Genomic DNA, 12,287 nt, shown 5'->3' on the forward strand with positions numbered 1-12,287 from the left:
ATGGAACAGAAGTCCATCCCGGCCTGCCTCCCAGCAGGGGGCTGCCAGACCCTGGGTGATGGCAGCATGGCACAGGGAAGCTGTTGCCTGGGACAGCTCTGCTGCTGGGGGCCCAGCCTATCCACCCTCTCCCTGCCCTGCCCAGGTGTTGGGGCAGAGGGGGTAGGAGGTCAGGGCAGGTTGGGGCAGGTCAGGTGAGAGAGAGGGCCACACCCAGGAAAATCAGAGAACAAAACCTGGCAGGATGGAAGCCAGGGCCTAGAAGATCTGGGAACTCCCCAAAGCCACCTGGAGAAGGTGGAGGGGAAGAGCGAAGAGAGCCTTGCCTCTGGAGGAGCCTCCCCTCCCATTCAGGCTCATTTTCTGAGCACCTGCCCTGAGCAAGGGAGTGTGCAGGGCAGTGAAGTGGGACCTCAGAGGGGGAACTAGACATATGTAATTCCTCTCTCCCTGCTCCCCACCCAGCAGTGACTGCAGGCCCTTGGCCAACCTCCCCAGGTGGACTCCCTGGGGCATGCCTTTCCCAGCCACACACCAGCCCACTGGGGCCTGCCTCAGTGTGGAAGACTCACCACTCGGCCACGTTTCATCCCTGGCAGGCATTACTAGTCAATCACAGGACTTGCTGAACCATCCTCTGGCCTGAAAACCCTTCCAAGCAGGCAGGACCAGTTGATCAACTGTGGTAGACACGGGAGGTAAAACCTTTTTGCTAACGTCTCAATTCATAGCCAGACCAGCTATGCTTCTCTGTCCCCACCCCCAGCTCACTTCACTCTGACCACCTCCTGCTTCCTACTTGGTGCCCAGACACAGCACCCCTGCCTCCACACACTTCCTCATTCCATGCCTACACCCGAAATTATCTCCAGCTTCTGAGGGGCCATGGCCTCAGGAAGCCTGCCCTGCTTAACCTCAGCAGAGTCTGCTCCTGGTCCGAGTCCTCCCCTGCAGGGCCCAGCATTTTCCACTCTCTACCCAGTGGAGCCTCCCCGCTGCGACTTCCCCTGTGTGAGCCTCCCTTCATCACTGGAGTCCCCCACGTGGTCATGCAGAGTCCTGGGGCCCATCCAGGCCTTTCTCATGACCCCAACTGCCCTCTGTTCCAAGCTGTCTTGGGCATGGGGTTCCCCTCAGAGTATGGGGGTCTGCTGGGCTGGTCAGCCTGGGCAAGTGAACATTTCAAGGCCTGCTCGGGGCTGGCTGACTTGGGACTGATGTCAAGCAGGCCTGATCCCAGCACAAAGGCCCTACCCCATGGCCCTCATGCCAGTGCAGTGTTCGCCAACTCAGCCCCGCATTGCCCCCGTGTCCCCAGTGAGGTGAGCAGAGCAGGGCTTGTCTGTCCATTCTACAGATGAGAAAACTGAGGCCTAGGAAGGGAAATGTCTTGCCCAAGGGCCTGGCTCCAGCCCCAGCCAGTTACTCACTTACCCATGGGGCCTGGGGTGAGTCATCGTGGCCCAGGTGATGGGAAGGAAACACATAAACACGAGCAAGTGGGAAGGACGGTCTGGTAGGAGGGTTGACATGCCTGCCTGGGGCTCCCACACACAGGCCCCTGTGGTCTTACTGATCAGGAGCCCACCTGACGGTTTCAAGTCTTGTTTCCTTCTGTCCCCGTGTCCAGGCTTTGCACCAGCCCTGGGAGGGCTGTCAACTCATTTGACAGGTGGGGAAACTAAGGCCCATGGTTACAACCCCAGCTGTGGCAGGGGGCTGGGCCCCAGACTAACAACCCAGAGCTCCTTTCCCCCAGCCCAGGGGTTTCCAGCTGGCTCTTACCTGGCTCCAGGCTCTACAGGGAACCCCTTGCTCTACCAGCTGTTTCCCGTCACTGGGGTGGAAGGGGGCCAACACTGCCAGGGTGGGGGCATGGGCAAGCTACTCGCCCCATAAGGAGGGGGGCTGTATCCTGCACATAGCATGTGTGCTATCAAATGCTCTTTCTACTTCCATGGCTAATCCTTTCCTACCCAGAATCTGTCCACTTTCACTACACAGTCCAGGCCCTCCTATCTCTCCCGTGGACCATCTCCCTAGCATTCTTCGCAGCCTCCCCACCCAGCAGCCAGAGGGATCTTTTTTTTTTTTTTTTTTTTTTTTTTGCGGTACGTGGGCCTCTCACCCCCGCGGCCCCTCCCGTTGCAGAGCACAGGCTCCGAGGCTCAGCGGCCATGGCTCACGGGCCCAGCCGCTCTGCGGCATGTGGGATCCTCCCGGACCGGGGCACGAACCCGTGTCCCCTGCATCGGCAGGCGGACTCTCAACCACTGCGCCACCAGGGAAGCCCCAGAGGGATATTTTGAGAATCAGACCTGGTCCTCCCCTGCTCTGAAGCTTCCCACCATCCGGGCACAGGCCAGCATGGCCCTCAGTGATCTGGCACGGCCCCTCTCCCCACCTCCTCGCCTCCCATCAGGGTCCAGGATTCTCTGGTTGCCCAGCCCAGGCCCCTACATCATCTTGCTCTCGCTTCAGGGCCTTTGCACTCACTGGTCTGCTTGTTGGAGCCCTCCTGTCCTGGCTCTTTCCTTTGACTACGGCTTATCCTTACCCCCAAACCAGCTCATCCTCCAGAGCCGGGGGGGCACTGGGAAGTGGGATCCCGCCTTTCTTCTGGACTCCGTGTTGTCAGCCATGAGCACATGGTCCTGTGATTTAAAATGCCTTTGGCTCTTCTCTGCCACACTGGAGGATTCTAGAAACCTCTCACTTCCATTCTCCACCTGGGCCTCAGCCAGTCCTGCATGACCTGCCCAGAGTCAGAAGGCTTCTTACCATGAAGGGATGGCTCCCCGCTCCCACAATGTCTGGCAGGGCCTCATCCTTGTCCTTGGGCTGCAGGCCTCAATTTCCCTGTTTCAGAGAGAGCACTCCACCCACAACTCTGGTGCAGCTTATCCTTCCTCTGCAAATTGAGCCCAAACTCCCACCTCCTGGTGGACCCAGGGTCCCTCAGGTCCCAAGCCTGGGTTCCAGTCCTGCATACCACCACTCTCAAGCCTGGAAGAGGGGCTGGGATGCGTGGGGGAAGCCCCATCTGCTGACACTGAGGTCATCCCTAGAGGGCCAGGAGAAACAGCTCAACAGCCCCAAGAAACCAGGCAGCTGGCTCTGATTTCCTTGGGGTTTGGAGGAAGGCAGAGGAGAGAGGAAAAGGACTCAGGTAAGTTTGGCTGGGCTGGCTCCCTGCCCCAAAGTCATAGGTCAAGGCGAGCCCTTTCCTCTTGCATGCCGCTCACCAGAATCTTTGCCCTGGGCTGATCTCCCCTCCATTTTATGACACTTTAGGGCTTGTGGGCAGCACCTCATGAGCCCACCTGGGGCTCTGAGGGGTGGAAGCCAGGGCTTTAGGGGAGCAGGGGTCCTTGGCTGCTGGCCTCTAGCCACCGTATCACCCTTGGCCTCCCACTTGAAGCTTCTGATCCTTCTGAAGCCACCTCTGCCAGGAAAGGCCTGGAGCCCCAGTGGTTTGAGCAGGGGTGGGGGGCAGGAGGGTGACTCGGGCAGGGATTCCCAGCCAGAGCAAAGGCAAGGAGCAATGATGGAGTCCGGGGTGGTGCCCTGGTCCGTCTTTGCCAAACCAGCTATGGTTTTTTGATTAGGAGAGCCAGCTGTGGCAGGCTCCTGACAGTAAAGCCAATCCAACCTCTGAGGCTGGGAGGGCGAAGGGGGCTGGGAATTCCCAGGGCACCTGGCAGGCGGATGTGCCAGGGGTCTGGGCTGGGTCTGCTTCGGGTGGGCCAAAGGGCGGTGCCTGGTAGGTCTCGCTGTAGCTGCCAGGCCTACTTGCCTCATTAGCATCTGCCTACTGCCAGCCTGGGCCTGTCTGGTCTCCTCCCCATCAGTCCACACAGCCGTTTTTCAGGAATTCCTCCTATAAGGCTTTGATGGTGATAGTGATGGAGATCATGTGACCAAGATGAAGTTGGGGAAATGGCCTGGGAACCAGCTGGCCTGGCCCTGACACAAGGTTGCTGTGTTGAGGCCTCAGCGCTCAGCCCTATTCTAGGTTTCATGCCCAACACCATCCCACATGGGCTCAGCTGTCCAGCGGTCGCCTGGAGCTCTATGTGCCATGTTCTCAGGTAGGCAGGCATGGGTGGCAGCACTAGGAAACAGTCTGGGGAACTCCCCTTCTTGATGTGGCCTCACCCAGCCCTATTCCTGCCAGAGGGGCACATGCCCTCAAACCTGGGATACTCCCTCCCTGCAAAGACTAGGGTCCTCTGGGAGAGAAGAGGGACCAGTGAACTCTCAGGGCTCCTAGTGGGGCCCTTTGAGGTTGTTACAGGGAGGACCAGGGATCAGCTCTGCTTAAGGCCCCCTTCCCACCTCCCTGCCCCTTGCCATGGCTTATGCAGTCTCCCATTAGAAGCCAGCACTGCCCTGACCCCCACTGCCAGATGGGACAGCCCTCTGGCCTGAGCCATAGGGGTGGCTCCGAGACCAGGGCTGGTGGGGGTGAGGCACTGAGAAGGCAGTTTGGCCAGAGCTGGAACTCTCTGTCAAAACCTCCCCAGAAACAACAGACCAGGCCCAAGAACTCAGGCTGGGGAGTGGCTGAATTCCCCAGGCCATGAGCACTACTGGGACACAGAGCTCCCACGTAGGAGGCAGCTGGAACCCCCGGATCTGGGGTGCTGCTGTGGACTTGGGTGGCCCCTGGAGGTGCCCCAGCCTCTTCATCTATAAAGTGGGGCAATACCTTCTGTCTACCCTAACTCCCAGGGGTGCGGGGCAGCTAGGCAGGTTCTGCCTCGGAACTGTCAGAGGGAAGGGTCTCTTTCGCCTAAGGGGCTGGGCACAGACTCCCAACCACCCCCATGCACTGCAGGAGTGCCTTGGCCTGACACCTGTACCGGACGAGGTCAAGTGCTGACCACCTGCCAGACCCTGCGCTGGACATAGCAGGACAACCCGTTGTGGCCCTCAGATGACCAAGGTGTGAGTGTGCCATGTGTGTTGGGACAGGGCATGGGTAAGATGGGAGAGGTGGAGACTGGGGAGCCTGCCTGTAATGCTGACTCCACCACCGGCCTCCCCTCTCCAGGCCTGTTTCCTCCTCTATAGAATGGGGTACCGTACACCATGCGAGGCTGCTTGAGGCAGGAGGAAACATGCTGTGTGAAGGCTCCAGTCCAGGGCTGAGCTCATGTCCCCCTGCTGAGCCCTCTTATGCCTGGACAGTGGGGAGAGGGCCCCGGGGGCAGGCAGTGACCCCTGTGGGAAGGAGTCCTGGAGGGGAGGCCTGGGACGGGGGCTGTAAGCAGCTGTGCCGGGGAGTGTGGGCAGAACAGACTCTGAACAGAGAGGCTGGCTCCAACAGGAAGAGAAACAGAGACAGAGGAGACAGAAACTCTTCTGAACCTGCAGCTGGTGGCTGCCCTGTCCTGAGGCTGATGTGGGGCCATGGACACGCCCAACACCCCATGGGGCAGGGCCCTGCCCACCAGCCTCATGCCTCTGCCTCTGTGTCCACCCCTGCCTACCCACCTGCCATGAGGGAGGGAAGCAGAGTCACCAGGCCCTGGCCAAGCTCCAGCCTGGTCCTACCTCCAAGTCTCAGCCACACCAGCCCCCTGCTGCCTCCTGCTCACCCTTCCTTAGCTGTCACCACCATTCGACTCCCACCCTTCGCTCAGACCCAGCAGACAACAGCCCCTGCTCTGACCCTCAGGGAGCTTTCCCATCAGGGGTCTTTGACCCATGGCTCCTGCCTCCTCAGGGCTCTCCCTGTAGAACTGTCCAAAGTGGGATCCATAGAACACTAGGCCCACCTCATAGAGAGGGTCATGTGGTCAAATGTCTGAAAAACACTGTGAACTCTGTGGCCCCAGCTGCATAGCATAGGAGTGTGTTAAAGGCTCTGAGAAGTCCTGCAGGGATATAGCTGGCTTAATTTTGTTCATCTGGCATTTCCCAAACTCTGGTGACCACAGCATCAGTTTTTTGCATAATCTCCACTCCCGGCCCGTGGGACTGTGCACTCAGCCTGTCCTTCAGGAGAGAAAATAGCCTTGTCTTGCCCAGTGGCTGCTCATACCATGTTCTCTTCCCCGGACTTCCTTTCTCATTTTCAGATGAGAAGCTGAGGATCATCAAGTAGCTGCTCAGAACCCCACACCCTCCCTCTGGCTGGCTCTAGGCGCCCTGAGGTCTGCTTTTCACCAGCAGGTCCGACTGCCATCCCAGCCCGGCTCCTGGGAGGCTAGGATGATTAAATGGGCACCGGGCAGAGATGAGTCGGAGCCTGGCCAGCTTCCCCCACCCAGCACCAGCCAGCTCTTGGCCATGACCAGCTCCTGTGGTCTCTAGCTCAAGGCTGCACAGGGCCAGACAGGGGCCAGACAGGGAGGCTGGTCCTCTCAGCATGGGGGCTGTGGACAGGGCCCCCTCCTCAAGCCCAGGCCAGAGTTGGGTTACAAGCTCTGAGGGTCTCCTAATGAGTTCCACATGCGAGTGAGGGCCTCTGAGAGGAAATGGGAAGGGGCTGGGGGAGGGGGAGAGGGGCCTGAGAGGGGACTGGAAACATGTGTTTGGAGGAGGAAGCCAGGGGGAGGGGGAGTGGAGGGAAGACTCTCCCCAGAAGTCTTGTGCCCACCCCCACAAGGTGGCTGCCAGGCTCCCAGCCCCTGCAGGAGGCCCCCAGGCCAGCAGTCTTGGGGGGAGACCCCTTAGAGGGCCCACTCCTCTCCAGGCAGAAAAAGCCCCAAATCCTTGGCCCTGCTTGACTGGGGTTCTGAGCCATTAGAGGCAGGATAGAACCAGGTGGGTGGGAGGGCCCATGGGGGCATGATGAAGCCCCTCCACAGCCAGCCAGCTGGCCAGCAGCAAGATCCTCATTCAGATCCAGCCCAGCTACCCCTACCCAACCAGAGAGCCCTGGATGCAGCGAGGCCACTGACCTGTCAGCCCTGACCCCCACCTTTGCCCCTCTCGGCTAGCGGGTGGGCAGGGAGGCCTGGCATGTGGGTTGGCTGCCCCACCCTCCCTCCCTGTCCAGTGGGGGCCATGCCTGGCCATTCAGATTGGCCTGGTGGCTGGAAGCCTCATTAGGAAAAGGCTGTCTAGGAGCCATGTTGGCATGTGGAGTGGGGTGTCCAATGAGAGAGACCCATGGTGGTTAGGGAGCGGACTGAGGGCCTCATGGGGTACAAAGGGTGTCCCTCCCAGGAACACTGGTTGAACCCCAGGTTTCTAGTCAGCTGACCAAGGCTGAGCCTGGAGTAGGCCTTGTAGTCAGCTGGCTGGCCTGTAGCATTCTGATGCTGGGGGCCCAGACCTTCAGCCCCCACCCACCTCCAGCCACCTCCCCAGGCCATGGATTGGAGCCCTGCAGGCACAAAGTCTGTTCTTAGAGCTTTGTGTGAATTGTGAGAGCAAATCTTTCCCGCAGCCCTGTGAGGCCAGTGCTACTCTTACCCCATGCTGTGGATGAGGAGGCCAAGGCACAGAAAGGTAAAGTCAGAGCATTCCTGGCAGGAGGGACAGTAGGTACAAAGGCCCTGGGGCTGGAATGTTCCTGGTGTGTCCAAGGAATAATCAGGAGGCTGGCGTGGTGGGAGGGGCATGAAGGGAGGGTGGAGGGTGGTAGGAGATGGGGGTGGGGGAATGGGCAGGATTGAGTAGGGCCTCTTGGCTGTGGTGAGCATTGTGTCCTATACTTGAAGGAGGCTGGGGAACTGCTGGAAGGGGTTGAGCAGGGATGGCATGAACTATCTTACAAGTTTTCTTTTTATTATTATTTTTTAATCTTACAGCTTAGCTGACTCTGGTTGCTATGTTGAGAACAGAGGGAGTGGGCCAAGGGCAGAAGTAGACCAGGCAGGAAAGGAACAGGCATCATCTCAGCAGGTCCTGGCTCCTTGTGGGGCTAGCTCAGGATGGCCTGAGTGGTGGGCAGATTGGAAGGGCTCTCACCTGACCTGCCCCAGCCTAAGCCCCCTTCCCTCACCAGAGGGGCCTCCATAGCTGAGGTTCCCCCAAACCAGAGGCAATTATCCCAACAGGAGCTTTGGGAGGAAATACAGATGGCCAATAGGCACATGAAAAGATGCTCAACATCGCTGATTATTAGAGAAATGCAAATCAAAACTACAACGAGGTATCACCTCACACCAGTCAGAATGGCCATCATCAAAAAGTCTACAAACAATAAATGCTGGAGAGGGTGTAGAGAAAAGGAAACCCTCCCACACTGTTGTTGGGAATGTAAGTTGGTGCAGTCACCGTGGAAAACAGTATGGAAGTTCCTCAGAAAACTAAAAATAGAATTACCATATGATCCAGCAATCCCACTCCTGGGCATATATCCAGACAAAACTAGAATTCAAAAAGGTACATGCACTCCTATGTTCATAGCAGCACTATTCACAATAGCCAAGACATGGAAACAACCTAAATGTCCATCGACAGATGAATGGATAAAGAAGATGTGGTACATATACACAATGGAATACTACTCAGCCATAAAAAAGAACAAAATAATGCCATTTGCAGCAACATGGACGCAACTCGAGATTATCCTACTAAATCAAGTAAGTCAGACAAAAAGACCAATACCATATGATATCACTTATATGTGGATCTAAAATATGACACAAGTGAACCCATCTATGAAACAGAAACAGAATCACAGACATAGAGAACAGACTTGTGGTTGCCAAGGTGGAGGGGGTTAGGTGAGGGATGGAGTGGACTTTGGAGTTAGCAGATGTAAGCTTTTATATATAGAGTGGATAAACAAGGTCCTACTGTATAGCACAGAGCACTATATTCAATATCCTATGATATGGGACTTCCCTGGTGGTCCAGTGGTTAAGAATCTGCCTTCCAAAGCAGGGGACATGGGTTCGACCCCTGGTTGGGGAACTAAGATCCCACATGCCACGGAGCAACTAATCCCGCGGAGTGCAACTACTGAGCCCACGTGTTCTGGAGCCCATGCACCACAACTAGAGAGCCCATGCAGTCTGGAGCCTGTGGGCCACAACTAGAGAGAAGCCCGCATGCCACAATGAAAGATCCCGCATGCCACAACGAAGATCCCGCATGCCGCAGCTAAGACCTGACATAGCCCCAAACAACAACAACAAAAATCCTATGATAAACCATAATGGAAAAGAACATTAAAAAAAGAATGTATATATATGTATAGCTGAATCACCTTGCCATATAGCAGAAATTAACAGCACTGTAAATCAACTATACTTCAATAAAAAAATATTAAAACTGGAAAAAAAGGAGACTTTGGGACATGTCTCAAAGGGCATGGGCATCCTTGTAGAACCTCACAAACGACCCTAGCACACCCCAACTGTGAGGGGAACTGGACCCAACCCCAGAACCAGGGCAATCCTGGGAGCAAAGGTCAACTTCAGAGTTGCAGCCAAGAAGTCCCACAGCAGCAGCCCAGACGCGGGCCAGCCCAGGCCTCTGCAACAGAAAGCACCTTCTGTTTCCAGTTAGCAGGCACATGTGAGCTGCTGCCTGGAGGGTCTGGGAAGACTAATTACATTGCTTCCCTAGCTCCAAGTTCCAGAGGCTTCTGGGGGAGCCAATCCAGCAGCAGCTGTCATGGAGAATGATCCTGGGGGTGAGGGTAGGGGTGGGGGGTGTGCTGGCCCCGGGGAACACGATCAGCACTCCCATCCCAACCCTGGGCATGAGGGCATGTCCTCGGGTGGCTCTGGCTGGGGTCAGTTTGAGGGGCTCGGTGCAGAGGTGGGGTGGGGCATCACAGGAGCTTCTGGGGGAGCTGGATGGTTCCAGAGAGGCCTGCCAGGTCAAGGCAAGGCCCTGGGTTGAGCCTAGCCAGGGAAGGGCAGGGGCAGGGCAGAGATCTGGAAGAGAGGCCAGGTGAGCAGAGCAGCTGCAGGGCACCTGTGCCCTTGGCCAGGCCTGAGACCAGGAGAACATGGACTGGGTGAACGTGGGCCCCAGGTGCTCAGGGACGGCCACAGCTCTGAAGTCAGTCTCCATTCCTCAGCTGAGTCCAGGTGCCCAGCTGAGGAAGGATGGAGATGGCCAGGGGCTGATGTCAGTATGTTGGCTGAGTGACACTGCTGACACGGGCCCAACTCCTGCAGGCCAAGCCTCTGCCCACGGAGCACCCATGAGAGATATCAAAGTCCCACTTTCAGGAACAGGCACTTGTGCCTGCAAGAGCAGCTTAGGACTGAGAAAGGAAAGCTGCCAGAAGATGTGACTTCCTCTCCTGCCCAGGTCCCCCGTCCGACAGTGCTCAGATTTCTCATGGGTGGTAGGAGACAGTGGGGGCGGGGGGAGGCCTCCTGCTACAGGCATCGCCCAGGCAGAAGGGGCTCGAGGTGGCCTCACCTGAAGTGAAACCACTCCCCAGCCTTGCTCTGTAAATAGGGTCGGGGAGAGTGTTTCCACACAGCAGCTGACAGCGGAGGAGGGGCCGGCACAGAAAGCTTCCTCATGGCTTTGCCCCAGGCTGTCTGGCCTGGCTCCAGTCTCATCTCGAGCACGAGCATGGCTGTGAGCGCCCCACGTTCTGGGCCTCTAGAGAGACTTCCCCCAGAGTGGCCGGCAGAGTGAGCCCGGGGTGCTAGGGCTGGAGGCCACTCAGCAACGGGACAAGGCCCTGTGTCAGGGCGGTGATGCTCACAGGAAGTGAGCAGGGGCCCGCCTGCCTGACACTGACGCCTTGGCAAGGTGGTTCCCTCCTCGGCAGCATGGGGCGGGGTGGGATGGAGAGGGGGTGCTTGGAGAAAACCCCGGGGCCCAGTTCTGTCCCGCTTAAATGGCCACACACCAGTTAAGGCTGGAGCCATTAGGGGCCCCTCTTGAGCAGATCGTTTAGGAAGATGAGGGTAATGACAGGGAGCTGGGATAGTGTGACTCACCATGCTTGCGCTTGCTCAGCGGGCTGGGTTTCCGGGATTCCCGGCAATCACAAACACCCACCCGCAAGCCTGTGCTGGCCCTAGTGGCGGCCTCGGCCTTGGTGACAGCAGAAGAGGTGGGCTTGGAGGGCTTGCCTCCTCAGCTGGGGCAAGGCTGTCTGCCGGCCCAACTCCCTCCTCACCACTGGGGATCCCCGTAGCACGGGCCACGGGATCAAGAGACCGTAACCCTGGCCACCCAGAATTTCAGAGCCAGAAAGACTCTGGGACCACCAGACTCCATCCCCATGGACATACAGGCCAAGTCCCAGGGAAGGGGTCGGACCCGCCAGAAGTCTCCCTCTAGTCACACACGGAGCACATTCTCCCTCCGAGCGCCTCATGTGCCTGATGAGACGGGCACTAGCTCACAAATGGTCTCCACAAGGTTACTGAGCTCATTCAAGGTCATGGAGCTAGCGGGGGGCAGAGCCGGGATTTGGACTCTGGTGGTGCCCCTGACTCCCAGAGCGACCCAGACTCCCCTGCTCCGCCCTCTTGCCAGCCTGCTGTCACGCAGCGCGCCCCTGCTGAGACCATGGGACAGAGGACAAGGATGGTGCTGGGCGGGAGAATGGCAGTTTCCAGGACAGGCTGGCTCGTGCTACTCAAGTCTCTGGAGGGACACAGGCCTGCAGGGATCCATCAGCACTTAGTCTGTCAGGTACCCCTGGGAGTGGTGACTCAGTAATGAAGGGCGGCAGGCTTGCCATGGGCAGGGGTTGGACTCAGCTGCTGCCTTCTGGCTTGGTCTTCCAGTCTACCTGAGCTGCCTCCCTCAGTTTCTCCGGCAGGGAGTACAGATTCATCCCTGGAACCCTGAGGATCTGGCACAGGGTAGGTGGGGGATTGCAATTTAAATCACAGACACCTGTTCTTTCACTTCACATGTTAGGAAAATTAGGGGATGAAGGGATGGGGGTGGGGGCTGGGAACTGCCACTGAGATGTACTTCCTAACAAAACCCCACTAACCTAAACACATCTTCCTAGCACAAAAAAAAAAAAAAAAAAAAAAATTGCAATTTGGTTTTCTGGGAGCTCAGTTACCAAAATCCAAAATTAGGAGAGATGACGGCTGAGCTGAGGCATTTACATTTCCAGGGGCTGCTTCTGAGCTTGGCAGCATGGGTGGGGGATGGGGAAGAGCCCCCGGCCACAGGGGAGCTGCCTGGGAGGGCTAGCAGGGAGTGTCATCTGGGGAGACGCCACAGGCCCTGTCATGTGGCCCTCAACTGGGCCGAGCCACCTCAAGCCCCGCTAGGCCTCCCCACTCCTCCTGTGCTTATAAGGGCCCCTCCCCAACCCCCCCATAGTCAGTCCTGCCTGCCACCAGCCCAGACCGTGTTGCCCAGCTCGGGGGCCTGCAGCA

At 57.7% G+C, this 12,287-nt stretch overlaps 1 protein-coding gene across 4 annotated transcripts in view; it reads right to left on the reverse strand.

Moving 5' to 3' along the window:
* The window catches only part of POC1A (POC1 centriolar protein A), a 131,980-nt gene that overhangs the window by 3,640 nt on the left and 116,053 nt on the right, over nt 1–12,287 (reverse strand). The window contains exon 12 of one of the 4 annotated variants that reach the window (XM_067754620.1): nt 573–680. The exons of the other annotated variants lie outside the window; for them this stretch is intronic. The gene's annotated coding sequence lies outside the window, so the exon portion shown is untranslated. The remainder of the gene's footprint in view (nt 1–572; nt 681–12,287) is intronic. 4 annotated transcript variants of the gene reach the window in all.

The sequence above is a fragment of the Pseudorca crassidens genome, chromosome 10 (assembly GCF_039906515.1).
Source record: "Pseudorca crassidens isolate mPseCra1 chromosome 10, mPseCra1.hap1, whole genome shotgun sequence".
NCBI lineage: Eukaryota > Metazoa > Chordata > Mammalia > Artiodactyla > Delphinidae > Pseudorca > Pseudorca crassidens.